Here is a 16,201-nt window from a genome sequence, read left to right as displayed (position 1 = left end):
TTTTAATTATAATGGAAAGAAACATTTTATGAAAAGTACAAGTCTAATATAAGCCTTAAGTTGGTAATTACTTGTAACTTTGGAGCTAGTAAGATAGTTTCTGGACTGATAAACAGTAACATGGTGAACTTTTTTGGAAAGTAGTTAGCAGAACAAAGTAGAGAGCAGTTACATTGCGTTCTTAATTAAGGATAACATGAAACATACTAGCATCTGGATGAGACATTATTTTGAGTAATGGATTCGTGAAAAACTTAATGTTTAAGAAGTTTGTATTAACTGACTGAACAACAAAGAATTTCACAATTGAAATTTTGTACGCAACAAACATCTGGTAGTTGCACATATAACCAAAGCAGTGCCTTACCAAAGAGTTTCATATATTGATATGTGTTGCATGTAGAACAACAAAATCCAAATCCCTTGTGTTAGGATACTGGAATCTAAATGAAGTATTAGAATAAAAATAATAACATATGGCTATTACTTGGATAAAATGGAATGAATTCTGAATATAAAGAAATTTAATTTTTGTTCTATAATGCAGGAGTTAGGGATTCTAAATGTTTCCATGCCCTTCCTTTTCTTCTTTAGCCTTCTTGGCGTCTGCAGCTTGTTGCTCTGAAAACAAAAAGTTCTGATAATATTTCCTGGTTGGCAGCTCATATCTTAAAGTGAAATGCTATATGCAAAAATAAAAACCACAAAGCAGATAAAAATGCACCTCCCCTGCGCATTTAATCATGTGGGGAATAAAAGTACATAGTAAAAAAGCCAGCTAAGAAATGCGGCCTATGCAGCATTCATTAGTTTTTTGCTATTTGCACTACAAACAAGTATTGCATTTGTACTTATTACTTTCCTGTTCACCTGGAAGCAAAGTTATCGATGCTAAAATGTTGAAAACCAGATGTTATAACTTACGATCCTACAACCACTAACAGAAGGTCAGTAACAACAGAGAACCCAGGAAATTGTGAAGCGTCTTGTCTGCGCAAGACCTGAATTGCCTGGAATCGAATCAGAAATGGTCATTGGTCTGTTTTATGAATCATCAACTGCAGGCATTGCTTATGTAGTGGCAAATGAGATGTGTGCATAGAAAGATACATGGAAGTTGTTGCCTATTTTAAATTTGAATTCTCCTGGAAATAATAACAAAAATGTATTGATAAAAGCTATCTCCAAACATGGCTTGTACCGAATAACTTCAAAATGTGAGCGTTACTTGATGTAATAACCAGATATTCATTGGGGATTAACTAGAGTACTCCAAACAGGAGATTTATAAGTTTAGAGTAGGGAAGGAATGTGACCACTTCTTTATTCAGATAGATTTTACTGACACAGAATAAACTGCAAATTTGTCTCAACATACCTTCCTCTGCATTTTGGAAGCGTTTTCCCGCTTCCAAGCAGTGTGTCTTCGCTGCTTGGTATTCCTCATTGTCTGTTGCTAAATGCGCAGCTTTTAGCAAACTCTTTTCTTCCTGCAGAAAAAAGAAAAAGAAAGAATGTGGTAAACATTTCCAACCTGGACAATGTTAATAATAACGAATCACAGAATTTAACATGTAAGAGAGACAATTGTTTTAGTTATACACACAATGCACTTAATAACAGCGTTAGTTCAACAAATCACATTAATGTGAAACGAAGGTCACATTCAAAGTACATTCATAAACGTGTGAATTTTATTTAACCTTTACTTAAAAATCAAACAAAATCATACCTCAAATGGAGTTTCCTTTTCCATTCTGGAAAGCTCTAAAAATAAGCAAGAAAGCAAAAATTAATTTATATTAGCATATAATATTACCTGTTATATAGCATAATATTTCTTACTAAAAAGTGATAGTGGAACCACGGTTCCGGATAATTAGACGTAAATATATCTATACGGAAAGGAAGTTTATATATTGGCTTTATTCTAAATATTTCCTTTAAACATGCTTTACAATTGAGTAAAGTTTGATTAAGACTTTGCTTATTTAACTTGAATTATTTACGCTTAAGTTGGGTCTGTGGTAGCTGAATGTAACGTATTTATTTTATTTATTTATTTAGTGTTCTGTCTGACGACAGGTCCATATGAACAGGATCCTTCCATCCTTTTCTCTTCTCGGACTGGGACCCGTTCATATACGTTCTTGGCAGATGATCCAGAAGTGGTTTGCCATTGCCTTCTTCTGTGTAATTGTTGGGATGCCACGGAGAAACCGGGGAAGCCCCCGGAGGATAACTCCGTGTTGCGTAGACCACGGCCTTGCCCAACACAAGTTATAAATTCCGGGACCGCCGGGATTCGAACCCGAGACCCCAGGATTACAAGGCCAGCTATCCTCCCTTAAGGACGAAGGTGTCTACAGAATTCCCCCGGTAGCCAACAATACAGAAGTAGAGTCCTCTAGATTCAATGACATCTTCCACATGCAGGTGCTGGCATATGAATGTTTGACGATTACACACCAACACTCACGATACCACAGGCAATTACAAATACAACTGCATATAACAATAATAATAACTAGGAATTCCTTACCTCAAACTTTGTTCAATTGTAAGAGACCACGATGTCCACTGGCAATGACCGATTTAATCAAAACTAACGGCAGTATCTCAGATTTCTTAATAATTCTTATAAGAGATAAGTACCTGTGATATTCTAAGAGGTTTTTAAGAGCACAAAATTATGTTCTCTACGACGCACTTCTTCTACAAGCGATTCACAGCAGAGCTCTTTCCGCAATAACGAAAGCGGATTGTTGATGGCAGTAATGAAACACAACAATGCCGAGTAAACAAATGACGTAACAATTAGTTTCTTAGGTAAATTAGTGGAGTGCAATACGGTTCATTCAGTTAATTATACTGCATGCATAAGAAAGGAGAAAAGAGCCTTACGGCATGCTCACCTAATATTGTTGCAGGTGTGGGTTAGAAATTCGAATACTTTACCTTGCATTATTATGCACGCAGGAGTTCATAGTATAAAAGCTGACCATTGTCGGTCCATATTTACACATTGTTGGTGGTTGAAAAAAACAAAGAAAATTACTCTAACTTATAATTTGGTTGCAAGTAATTGTAAATGTAAGAAGTTAATATAATAATAATAATCTTCTTTTTTGATGTAAATACGTCAATACGGAAGGGTCATTCGGCAAACAAATGAAAGGAAAATGTGAAAGGAAATCGTGTAAGTTCCATATCAACAATGTGTTAATATGGATCGACAACAATGGTCAGCTTGCGTGCATTGTTATGTTACCTAGAAAACGCCATCTGTTTACTCGGCATTTTTGTTAATAATGTTGTAATTAAAGCTAATATATAAACTTTCTTTCCGTATAGACGTATTTACGTCAGATTCTCCGGAACCGTGGTTCCACTATCAATTTTTTACTATAAAAATTTGTGTTTTTTTGTCGTCGTCATACAATTTGTAGCCAAATAATTACGTCATCAAACAATGTTACGTTATATTTGTTTACTCGGCATTGTTGTACCAACACAACAATGCCGAGTAAACAAATGACTTGAGTAAACTAACAACACTAAACTAACCCCCCCCGAAGGAGGGTTAGTTTAGTTTCTTACTCAAGATTTTAAAGTGTTTTCACCCCACATTCAATTGTTTTAACCCCCCATTCGGGGGGTTGATTTAGTATCTTACTCAAGATTTTAAAACGCAACCCCCCCCCCGAAATGGGGGTGGTTGCGTTTTAAAAACTTGACCAGCCCCCCCGAAGAGCTTAGTTGCATAATTTCTGTTAGTACAGGTTATATTGCCTCTGTTAGTTTAGAAGTGCTGCTCTGAAAATGGAAGCAGTACATTTTTCCAAAATGTTGGTAACCACAAGACCAGTGGAATCACAACATAGGAAAGGACAATTGATATTTTTACTGCTGTAACAACCTCAACATGTGCTATTTCTTTATTGGGAGACCAAGTTTCACACCCACATACATAATATAGTTTTCTCTAATTGAGTCTTTATTTTTTAATGTAGCAGATGGGAAGACAAAATGTTCTGAATTGTATTGTAACCTGCATTTCTTATGTTTAATCTATTTGCAGTGTTAGGGATACTGTCTTACTGTGTGGTAGCTCTCTGGCCTTGCATTATAAATAAATAAAATATAAGTATTTGAATGCATGGAACAAACTTTCTTGAAGATGACTTCTGCAGTATTTGTTGTTTGGAAAGCAGGATTTATTTTGTTAAGTTACGTTAACTTAGCTAAGGGTAAGAGTTGTCAAACATCTTCCTCAACACTCTGTTCTCAGAGACCCTCAGTCTATGTTCCTCCCTCAAAGTGAAAGACCACGTTTTGCACCCATACGGCACAACTGACACAGTTACGCTTTGGTTCATTTAAATCTTAATTTTCTTTTGGTATGAGATCGGAGGACGAAAGATTTTACAAGCACTGCCCGGATTTAATTTGCTGTTGTAGGAAGAAAATAAGAGGGAGATTCGTCGATAATTAGGCTTATAAAACAAAAATAAAATTCTTCACAGTTCCCTTAAACTCTTCAATAATGCAGATGTATCAAGAGATGAAAAGTGTTAGAATTATTATTCAGAATATATACCCACTTCTTAACATCCATTTATTTTTATTACGATTCTAGGCTACTAAACAAGTTTTATTCCTTTAAAATTGTAAAATGATAATTGCCTACTTGAATATTATTTTACTATCAATGAGGCCGTGAACAAACAAAAGTCAATCTAATATTACTTGAAATTCTGTTAGAAAGAATACAAGCCTAATTCTCTTACGCGAGTTCACAAATGCAGATGAAAACATTAAATATGATGAAAAATAATAATAAATAGGAATCCCTTACCTCAATCTTTGTTCAATTGTAAGAGACCACGATGTCCACTGTCAATGACCGATTTAATAGAAACTAAAATGGAGATAGTGGAGGGCAGTATCACAGATTTCTTAATAATTCTTATATAAGATAAGTACCTGTTATATTCTAAGAGGTTTTTAAGAGCACAAAATTATCTTCTCTACGACGCACTTCTTCTACAAGCGATTCACAGCAGAGCTCTTTCCGCAATAACGAAAGCGGATTGTTGATGGCAGTAATGAAACACAACAATGCCGAGTAAACAAATGACGTAACAATTAGTTTCTTAGGTAAATTAGTGGAGTGCAATACGGTTCATTCAGGTAATTATACTGCATGCATAAGAAAGGAGAAAAGAGACTTACGGCATGCTCAGCTAATATTGTTGCAGGCATGGGTTAGAAATTCGAATACTATACTTTGCTTTGTTATGCACGCAGGAGTTCATAGTATAAAAGCTGACCATTGTCGGTCCATATTTACACATTGTTGGTGGTTGAAAAAAAACAAAGAAAATTACTCTAACTTATAATTTGGTTGCAAGTAATTGTAAATGTAAGAAGTTAATATAATAATAATAATCTTCGTTTTTGATGTAAATACGTCAATACGGAAGGGTCATTCGGCAAACAAGTGAAATGAAAATGTGAAAGATCCATATCAACAATGTGTTAATATGGATCGACAACAATGGTCAGCTTACGGGCATTGTTATGTTACCTAGAAAACGCCATCTGTTTACTCGGCATTGTTGTTAATATTGTTGTAATTAAAGCTAATATATAAACTTTCTTTCCGTATAGACGTATTTACGTCAGATTCTCCGGAACCGTGGTTCCACTGTCAACTTTTTTTGACGTAAATACGTCTATATGGAAGGGTCAGTGTCATTCCGCAAAAAGTGTAACGAAAAAGTGTAACAACAATTTGTTACCTAGGAAACGTTACATTACATTTCATTACTTTACATTACATTCAGCTACCACAGACCCATCTTAAGCGTGACTAATTCAAGTTAAATAAGCGAAGTCTTAATCAAACTTTACGCAATTGTAAAGCGGGTATAAAGGAAATATTTAGAATGAAGCCAATATATAAACTTCCTTTCCGTATAGATGTATTTACGTTAGATTCTCCGGAACCGTGGTTCCACTATCAATTTTTTACTATAAAAATTTGTGTTTTTTCGTCGTCGTCATACAATTTGTAGCCAAACAATTACGTCATCAAACAATGTTACGTTATATTTGTTTACTCGGCATTGTTGTACCAACACAACAATGCCGAGTAAACAAATGACTTGAGTAAACTAACAACATTAAACTAACCCCCCCCCCCGAAGGGGGGTTAGTTTAGTGTCTTACTCAAGATTTTAAAACGCAACCAATTCGGGAAGGTTGGTTTAGTTTCTTACTCAAGATTTTAAAGTGTTTTCACCCCCCATTCAAGTGTTTTAACCCCCCATTCGGGGGGTTGATTTAGTTTCTTACTTAAGATTTTAAAACGAAACCACCCCCCCCCCCCGAAATGGGGGTGGTTGCGTTTTAAAAACTTGACCAGCCCCCCGAAGAGCTTAGTTGCATAATTTCTGTTAGTACAGGTTATATTGCCTCTGTTAGTTTAGAAGTGCTGCTCTGAAAATGGAAGCAGTACATTTTTCCAAAATGTTGGTAACCACAAGACCAGTGGAATCACAACATAGGAAACTACAATTGACATTTTTACTGCTGTAACAACCTCAACATGTGCTCTTTCCTTATTGGGAGACCAAGTTTCACACCCACATACATAATATAGTTTTCTCTAAGTAAGTCTTTATTTTTTAATGTAGCAGATGGGAAGACAAAATGTTCTGAATTGTATTGTAACCTGCATTTCTTATGTTTAATCTATTTGCAATGTTAGGGATACTGTCTTACTGTGTGGTAGCTCTCTGGCCTTGCATTATAAATAAGTATTTGAATGCATGGAACAAACTTTCTTGAAGATGACATCTGCAGTATTTGTTGTTTGGAAAGCAGGATTTATTTTGTTAAGTTACGTTAACTTAGCTAAGGGTAAGAGTTATCAAACCTTTCCAAACATGGGGCCACATTTATCCTTTCTTATAGACTCACTCGTTGCAAGGTTACAAAGGACAATTTGTTGAAAGTTCATAATGATTTATTAGAAGGCAACTAACTTACTCATTACTGCTCAGCAGTTTCTTTAACAAAATTAGTCATTAGTGACATGTTTGTCCTTCCTTATGCTTGATTAATCTTTCCTGTAGTTGTCGATCGAGTCTCATGGGTTGTGACACTGCGTAGTTTTTTGTAGGTTATTACTCTCATTTTGAAGGAATGTATTGTCTGCATCTCTAAGGTCAAAGTTACATTTGCTACTAATGACTCCATAAAGTCAAACTATACATTCATTGCAAATCAATCACATTCATAATATTGACTGCCAAAATGTTGGTGATGTTTATACTGACCAAGTTTGCTGATCACTTTCATTTGTAGTTCAGGCAGTTGCTGTTCTAGTTAGTGCTCTTAAATAGTCAGTGTCTGTTTTGTCTTGTGTGTGCACAGACAAGAACAGTATGTAAGCTTTTACATATTCAAGGGGTACCAAGTTCACATCTCAGCCTGGAGACTAGCTGCTCTAAGTGAGGTTTTCTGCGCATTTCTGTATTCTCCTGAGAAAAGTAATGGGGCAGAAACTTAAAATGGCCATTTCTATCCAGATTCTTACCAATTAATTGATGAACCATCTACCATTTTATATTTATTATATTTATTTAGTGTTCTGTCTGACGACAGGTCCATATGAACAGGATTCTTCCATCCTTTTCTTGGCAGATGATCCAGAAGTGGTTTGCCATTGCCTTCTTCTGTGTGTGAATGGGATGCCACGGAGAAACCGGGGAAGCCCCCTGAGGAAAACTCCGTGTTGCCTAGACCACGGCCTTGCCCAACACAAGTTATAAATTCGGGCACCGCCGGGAATCGAACCCGAGACCCCAGGATTACAAGGCCAGCGTTCTAACCGCTAGACCACCGTGGCGTGGCACCATTTTATATAGGTGCATAATATTTTTTTTAACTCCAACATTTTGTGTGCAGCAACCTTTTTAATGTTTTTCACCGTTTCACATGTATCACAGGTAATATTTTAGGTGTGATATTCTTTTAATGTGACTTGTTTAGGGAACTGGATGGAATGCGGTACCGTGGGGTGCATATGGTAGACATGTGTTTGAATAAGCTATCACAATGCAGAGAAAGTACATATGTGATAATCTTGCAATGTTTAAGCAATTGATATATCAGTAAAACTATTTCTCTATGATGTGATATATTATTGTAGGTCAAATGCTTTTAGATGGAAAATAAGGGCTAGGCTTGGTCAAATTAAAATACAGTATTGGTATTTTTGGTTGCAGTCTCATTTTTATTCTTCTCATGTGTGTGCCTAAATTGTATTGAAATTGGTTTTTATTAACCTTCTTTCCAGTCACTTATATTAGTACACACAGAGGGACACTGAGTTCATAAATCTGTGACCCTGATTCATTACTGTAAGGTTTTGATCTCATTCTTTTAATTATTTTTCTCCTCGCTGATGGAAAGGACTCATAAAACTATGGTTCACAGGTTTATAAGAAGATGAGCTAACAAGTAATATACCAGCCAAAATTATTACCACTTTATGTAAAATGATTTATAATGTAGTGAAGCCAATGCTTTTATTATAACAACATATAAAAACAGCAGCTGACATTAGGTGGCTTAAATTAAGGATTGTAGAATGATTGGGAGCCAGGGTAGCTTAGTCAGAATAGTGAGTAGCTACAGACTGGATGATCAGGGTTTGATCCCTGACTGGGCACAGTTTTCTTTTCTGGCCTCTATGTCCAGACTGGCTCTGGGGCCCACCCACCCTTTTATTCAGTGGGTATCATGGTCCTTTCCTAGGGGTAAAGCTCAGCCAGGGCATGATGCTGACCATTCACCACATCTAGTGCTGATGTTAAGAAGTCTCTCCTCAAGCACCTGTATGGCGTGTAGTGAGATAGCTTTACTTTATTTACTTTTTATTGTAGAATGATTATTAATTGCGTTTAATGAGGGAGGGTAAGAAAAACAATTATAACAAATTTTCTGCCAAACACAAGTTTATAGTTTTGTTTATTGCATTTACCAACTATTCTAGATTTTGTTTGTTCATATTTACCAACTATTCTAGATTTTGTTTGTTCATATCTACCATTTTTATTTTCTCTGCTAGAAAACTATGTAATGCAATTACATATCAAACGAAGGTAAAAGAAATGTTAAACTATTAATTTTTGCATTAATCTCTGTTGAAATAAAAGTTGTTGCAGTTCTGATTTTAGTCCAAATGGGGAAGGGGGTGCAGGTGTTTCGAGGATAGAGACATTTTAATTTTTCGAGATTATTCTAAAGTCAATTATTCAAAGGCAAATATCTCCCGATCTGTAGGAATCTGAGAGACAAAACGTATGTCACTTTGAGGGAACGTATATGTCATCGTCATGTCAGAGTCACGTCAATGTATGTCCAAGGGTTTGGAGGATAGAGACATTTTAATTTTTCGAGATTCTTCGAAAGTCAATTATTCAAAGGCAAATATCTCACGATCTGTAGGAATCTGAGACACAAATCTTATGTCACTTTGAGGGAACGTATATGTCATCGTCATGTCAGAGTCACGTCAATGTATGTCCAAGGGTTTGGAGGATAAAGACAATTTAATTTTTCGAGATTATACGAAAGTCAATTTTTGAAAAGGCAAATATCTCCCGATCTGTAGGAATCTGAGAGACAAAACTTATGTCACTTTGAGAGAACGTATATGTCATCGTCATGTCAGAGTCACGTCAATGTATGTCCAAGGGTTTGGAGGATAGAGACATTTAAATTTTTCGAGATTATTCGAAAGTCATTATTCAAAGGCAAATATCTCCCGATCTGTAGTAATCTGAGAGACAAAACGTATGTCACTTTGAGGGAACGTGTATGTCATCGTCATGTCAGAGACACGTCAATGTATGTATAAGGGTTTGGAGGATAGAGACATTTTAATGTTTCGAGATTATTCGAAAGTCAATTATTCAAAAGCAAATATCTCCCGATCTGTATGAATCTGAGAGACAAAACGTATGTAACTTTGAGGGTACGTATATGTCATTGTCATGTCAGAGTCACGTCAATGTATGTCCAAGGGTTTGGAGGATAGAGACATTTTAATTTTTCGAGATTATTCGAAAGTCAATTTTTGAAAAGGCAAATATATCCCGATCTGTAGGAATCTGAGAGACAAAACTTATGTCACTTTGAGGGAACGTATATGTCATTGTCATGTCAGAGTCACGTCAATGTATGTGCAAGGGTTGGAGGATAGAGACATTTAAATTTTTCGAGATTATTCGAAAGTCAATTATTCAAAGGCAAATATGTCCCGATCTGTAGGAATCTGAGAGACAAAACTTATGTCACTTTGAGGGAACGTACATATTATCGTCATGTCAGAGTCACGTCAATGTATGTCCAAGGGTTTGGAGGATAGAGACTTTTTAATTTTTCGAGATTATTCGAAAGTCAATTATTCAAAGGCAAATATCTCCCGATCTGTAGAAATCTGAGAGACAAAACTCAGGTCAGTATGAGAACAAGTGTATGTCAACGTCATATCAGAGTGACGTCAATGTATGTCCAAGGGTTTGGAGGATAGAGACATTTTTATTTTTCAGGGGAATTCGAAACTCAATTTTAAGAGGCATATATATCGCGATCTGTAGGAATCTGAGAGACAAACCTTATGTAACTTTGAGGGAACGTATATGTCATCGTCATGTCAGAGGCACGTCAATGTATGTCCAAGGATTTGGAGGATAGAGACATTTAAATGTTTCGAGATTATTCGAAAGTCAATTATTCAAAGGCAAATATCTCCCGATCTGTGGAAATCTGAGACACAAAACTTATGTCACTTTGAGGGTACGTGTATGTCATCGTCATGTCATAGGCACGTCAATGTATGTAGAAGGGTTTAAAGGATAGAGACATTTTAATTTTTCGAGATTATTCGAAAGTCAATTGTTCAAAGGCAAATATCTCCCGATCTGAAGGAATCTGAGAGACAAAACTTATGTCACATTGAGGGGAGGTATATGTCATCGTCATGTCAGAGTCACGTCAATGTATGTCCAATGGTTTGGAGGATAGAGACATTTTAATTTTTTGAGATTATTTGAAAGTCAATTATTCAAAGGCAAATATCTCCCGATCTGTAGGAATCTGAGAAACAAAACTTATGTCACTTTGAGGGAACGTATATGTCATCGTCATGTCAGAGTCACGTCAATGTATGTCCAAGGGTTTGGCGGATAGAGACATTTTAATTTTTCGAGATTATTCGAAAGTTAATTTTTGAAAAGGCAAATATTTCCCGATCTGTAAGAATCTGAGAGACAAAACTTATGTTACTTTGAGGGTACGTATATGTCATCGTCATATCAGAGTCACGTCAATGTATGTCCAAGAGTTTCGAGGATAGAGACATTTTAATTTTTCGAGATTATTCGAAAGACAATTATTCAAAGGCAAATATCTCCCGATCTGTAGAAATCTGAGAGACAAAACGTATGTCACTTTGAGGGAACGTATATGTCATCGTCATGTCAGAGTCACGTCAATGTATGTCGAAGGGTTTGGAGGATAGAGACATTTAAATTTTTCGAGATTATTCGAAAGTCAATTTTTAAAAGGCAAATATCTCCCGATCTGTAGGAATCTGAGAGACAAAACTTATGTCACTTTGAGGGAACGTATATGTCAACTTCATGTCAGAATCTCGTATATGTATGTCCAAGGGTTTGGACTATAGAGACATTTTAATTTTTCGCTATTAATCGAAAATCAATTTTTAAAAGGCAAATATCTCCCGATCTGTAGGCATCTGAGAGACAAACCATATGTCACTTTGAGGGAACGCATATGTCAACTTCATGTCATAGTCTCGTCAATGTATGTCCAAGGGTTTGGACGATAGAGACATTTTAATTTTTCGAGATTATTCGAAAGTCAATTTTTAAACGGCAAATAACTCCCGATCTGTAGGCATCTGAGAGACAGAATTTATGTCACTTTGAGGGAACGTATATGTCAACTTCATGTCATAGTCACGTCAATGTATGTCCAAGGGTTTGGAGGATAGAGACATTTAAATTTTTAGAGATTATTCGAAAGTCAATTTTTAAAAGGCAAATATCTCCCGATCTGTAGGCATCTGAGAGACAAAACTTATGTCACTTTGAGGGAACGTAAATGTCAACTTCATGTCAGAATCTCGACAATGTATGTCAAGGGTTTGGACGATAGAGACATTTTAATTTTTCGAGATTATTCGAAAGTCAATTTCTAAAAGGCAAATATCTCCCGATCTGTAGGCATCTGAGAGACAAACCTTATGTCACTTTGAGGAAACGCATATGTCAACTTCATGTCAGAGTCTCGTCAATGTATGTCCAAGGGTTTGGAGGATAGAGACATTTTAATTTTTCGAGATTATTCGAAAGTCAATTTTTAAAAGGCAAATATCTCCCGATCTGTAAGAATCTGATAGACAAAACTTATGTCACTTTGAGGGAACATATATGTCAACTTCCTGTCAGAGTCACGTCAATGTATGTCCAAGGGTTTGGAGGATAGAGACATTTAAATTTTTAGAGATTATTCGAAAGTCAATTTTTAAAAGTCAAATATCTCCCGATATGTAGGAATCTGAGAGACAAAACTTATTCCACTTTGAGGGAACTTATATGTAAACTTTCTGTCAGAGTCACGTCAATGTATGTCCAAGGGTTTGGAGGATAGAGACATTTTAATTTTTCGAGATTATTCGAAAGTCAATTGTTCAAAGGCAAATATCTCCCGATCTGTAGGAATCTGAGAGACAAAACGTATGTCACATTGAGGGGAGGTATATGTCATCGTCATGTCAGAGTCACGTCAATGTATGTCCAATGGTTTGGAGGATAGAGACATTTAAATTTTTAGAGATTATTCGAAAGTCAATTTTTAAAAGTCAAATATCTCCCGATATGTAGGAATCTGAGAGACAAAACTTATTCCACTTTGAGGGAACGTATATGTAAACATTCTGTCAGAGTCACGTCAATGTATGTCCAAGGGTTTGGAGGATAGAGACATTTTAATTTTTCGAGATTATTCGAAAGTCAATTGTTCAAAGGCAAATATCTCCCGATCTGTAGGAATCTGAGAGACAAAACGTATGTCACATTGAGGGGAGGTATATGTCATCGTCATGTCAGAGTCACGTCAATGTATGTCCAATGGTTTGGAGGATAGAGACATTTTAATTTTTTGAGATTATTTGAAAGTCAATTATTCAAAGGCAAATATCTCCCGATCTGTAGGAATCTGAGAAACAAAACTTATGTCACTTTGAGGGAACGTATATGTCATCGTCATGTCAGAGTCACGTCAATGTATGTCCAAGGGTTTGGCGGATAGAGACATTTTAATTTATCGAGATTATTCGAAAGTCAATTTTTGAAAAGGCAAATATCTCCCGATCTGTAAGAATCTGAGAGACAAAACTTATGTTACTTTGAGGGTACGTATATGTCATCGTCATATCAGAGTCACGTCAATGTATGTCAAAGAGTTTCGAGGATAGAGACATTTTAATTTTTCGAGATTATTCGAAAGACAATTATTCAAAGGCAAATATCTCCCGATCTGTAGGCATCTGAGAGACAAAACTTATGTCACTTTGAGGGAACGTAAATGTCAACTTCATGTGAGAATCTCGTCAATGTATGTCAAGGGTTTGGACGATAGAGACATTTTAATTTTTCGAGATTCTTCGAAAGTCAATTTCTAAAAGGCAAATATCTCCCGATCTGTAGGCATCTGAGAGACAAACCTTATGTCACTTTGAGGAAACGCATATGTCAACTTCATGTCAGAGTCTCGTCAATGTATGTCCAAGGGTTTGGAGGATAGAGACATTTTAATTTTTCGAGATTATTCGAAAGTCAATTTTTAAAAGGCAAATATCTCCCGATCTGTAGGAATCTGATAGACAAACCTTATGTCACTTTGAGGGAACATATATGTCAACTTCCTGTCAGAGTCACGTCAATGTATGTCCAAGGGTTTGGAGGATAGAGACATTTAAATTTTTAGAGATTATTCGAAAGTCAATTTTTAAAAGTCAAATATCTCCCGATATGTAGGAATCTGAGAGACAAAACTTATTCCACTTTGAGGGAACGTATATGTAAACTTTCTGTCAGAGTCAAGTCAATGTATGTCCAAGGGTTTGGAGGATAGAGACATTTTAATTTTTAGAGATTATTCGAAAGTCAATTGTTCAAAGGCAAATATCTCCCGATCTGTAGGAATCTGAGAGACAAAACGTATGTCACATTGAGGGGAGGTATATGTCATCGTCATGTCAGAGTCACGTCAATGTATGTCCAATGGTTTGGAGGATAGAGACATTTAAATTTTTAGAGATTATTCGAAAGTCAATTTTTAAAAGTCAAATATCTCCCGATATGTAGGAATCTGAGAGACAAAACTTATTCCACTTTGAGGGAACGTATATGTAAACTTTCTGTCAGAGTCACGTCAATGTATGTCCAAGGGTTTGGAGGATAGAGACATTTTAATTTTTCGAGATTATTCGAAAGTCAATTGTTCAAAGGCAAATATCTCCCGATCTGTAGGAATCTGAGAGACAAAACGTATGTCACATTGAGGGGAGGTATATGTCATCGTCATGTCAGAGTCACGTCAATGTATGTCCAATGGTTTGGAGGATAGAGACATTTTAATTTTTTGAGATTATTTGAAAGTCAATTATTCAAAGGCAAATATCTCCCGATCTGTAGGAATCTGAGAAACAAAACTTATGTCACTTTGAGGGAACGTATATGTCATCGTCATGTCAGAGTCACGTCAATGTATGTCCAAGGGTTTGGCGGATAGAGACATTTTAATTTTTCGAGATTATTCGAAAGTTAATTTTTGAAAAGGCAAATATCTCCCGATCTGTAAGAATCTGAGAGACAAAACTTATGTTACTTTGAGGGTACGTATATGTCATCGTCATATCAGAGTCACGTCAATGTATGTCCAAGAGTTTCGAGGATAGAGACATTTTAATTTTTCGAGATTATTCGAAAGACAATTATTCAAAGGCAAATATCTCCCGATCTGTAGAAATCTGAGAGACAAAACGTATGTCACTTTGAGGGAACGTATATGTCAGAGTCATGTCAGAGTCACGTCAATGTATGTCGAAGGGTTTGGAGGATAAAGACATATAAATTTTTCGAGATTATTCGAAAGTCAATTTTTAAAAGGCAAATATCTCCCGATCTGTAGGAATCTGAGAGACAAAACTTATGTCACTTTGAGGGAACGCATATGTCAACTTCATGTCAGAATCTCGTATATGTATGTCCAAGGGTTTGGACTATAGAGACATTTTAATTTTTCGCGATTAATCGAAAGTCAATTTTTAAAAGGCAAATATCTCCCGATCTGTAGGCATCTGAGAGACAAACCATATGTCACTTTGAGGGGACGCATATGTCAACTTCATGTCAGAGTCTCGTCAATGTATGTCCAAGGTTTTGGAGGATAGAGACATTTTAATTTTTCGAGATTATTCGAAAGTCAATTTTTAAAAGGCAAATATCTCCCGATCTGTAGGCATCTGAGAGACAGAATTTATGTCACTTTGAGGGAACGTATATGTTAACTTCATGTCATAGTCACGTCAATGTATGTCCAAGGGTTTGGAGGATAGAGACATTTAAATTTTTAGAGATTATTCGAAAGTCAATTTTTAATAGGCAAATATCTCCCGATCTGTAGGCATCTGAGAGACAAAACTTATGTCACTTTGAGGGAACGTATATGTTAACTTCATGTCAGAATCTCGTCAATGTATGTCCAAGGGTTTGGACGATAGAGACATTTTAATTTTTCGAGATTAATCGAAAGTCAATTTTTAAAAGGCAAATATCTCCCGATCTGTAGGAATCTGAGAGACAAAACTTATGTCACTTTGAGGGAACGTAAATGTCAACTTCATGTCAGAATCTCGTCAATGTATGTCCAAGGGTTTGGACGATAGAGACATTTTAATTTTTCGAGATTATTCGAAAGTCAATTTCTAAAAGGAAAATATCTCCCGATCTGTAGGCATCTGAGAGACAAACCTTATGTCACTTTGAGGGAACGCATATGTCAACTTCATGTCAGAGTCTCGTCAATGTATGTC

The 16,201-nt window shown here is 36.0% G+C and overlaps 1 long non-coding RNA gene across 2 annotated transcripts in view; it reads right to left on the bottom strand.

Moving 5' to 3' along the window:
* Positions 1–304: 304 nt before the first annotated feature.
* The window catches only part of LOC147872953 (uncharacterized), a 30,645-nt gene continuing 14,748 nt past the window's right edge, over positions 305–16,201 (bottom strand). For both annotated transcript variants that reach the window (XR_015536391.1, XR_015536392.1), the window contains 3 exons: positions 1,733–1,767; positions 1,379–1,490; positions 305–621 (listed from right to left, as the gene is read on the bottom strand). This is a non-coding gene — a long non-coding RNA (uncharacterized LOC147872953). The remainder of the gene's footprint in view (positions 622–1,378; positions 1,491–1,732; positions 1,768–16,201) is intronic.

This window comes from Zootermopsis nevadensis, unplaced genomic scaffold (genome assembly GCF_977971745.1).
Source record: "Zootermopsis nevadensis isolate Lab colony 2312 unplaced genomic scaffold, Znev_1.0 Znev_ptg000022l, whole genome shotgun sequence".
In the NCBI taxonomy this organism is placed as follows: Eukaryota; Metazoa; Arthropoda; class Insecta; order Blattodea; family Termopsidae; genus Zootermopsis; species Zootermopsis nevadensis.
This window is presented reverse-complemented; position numbering and strand designations above follow the sequence as displayed.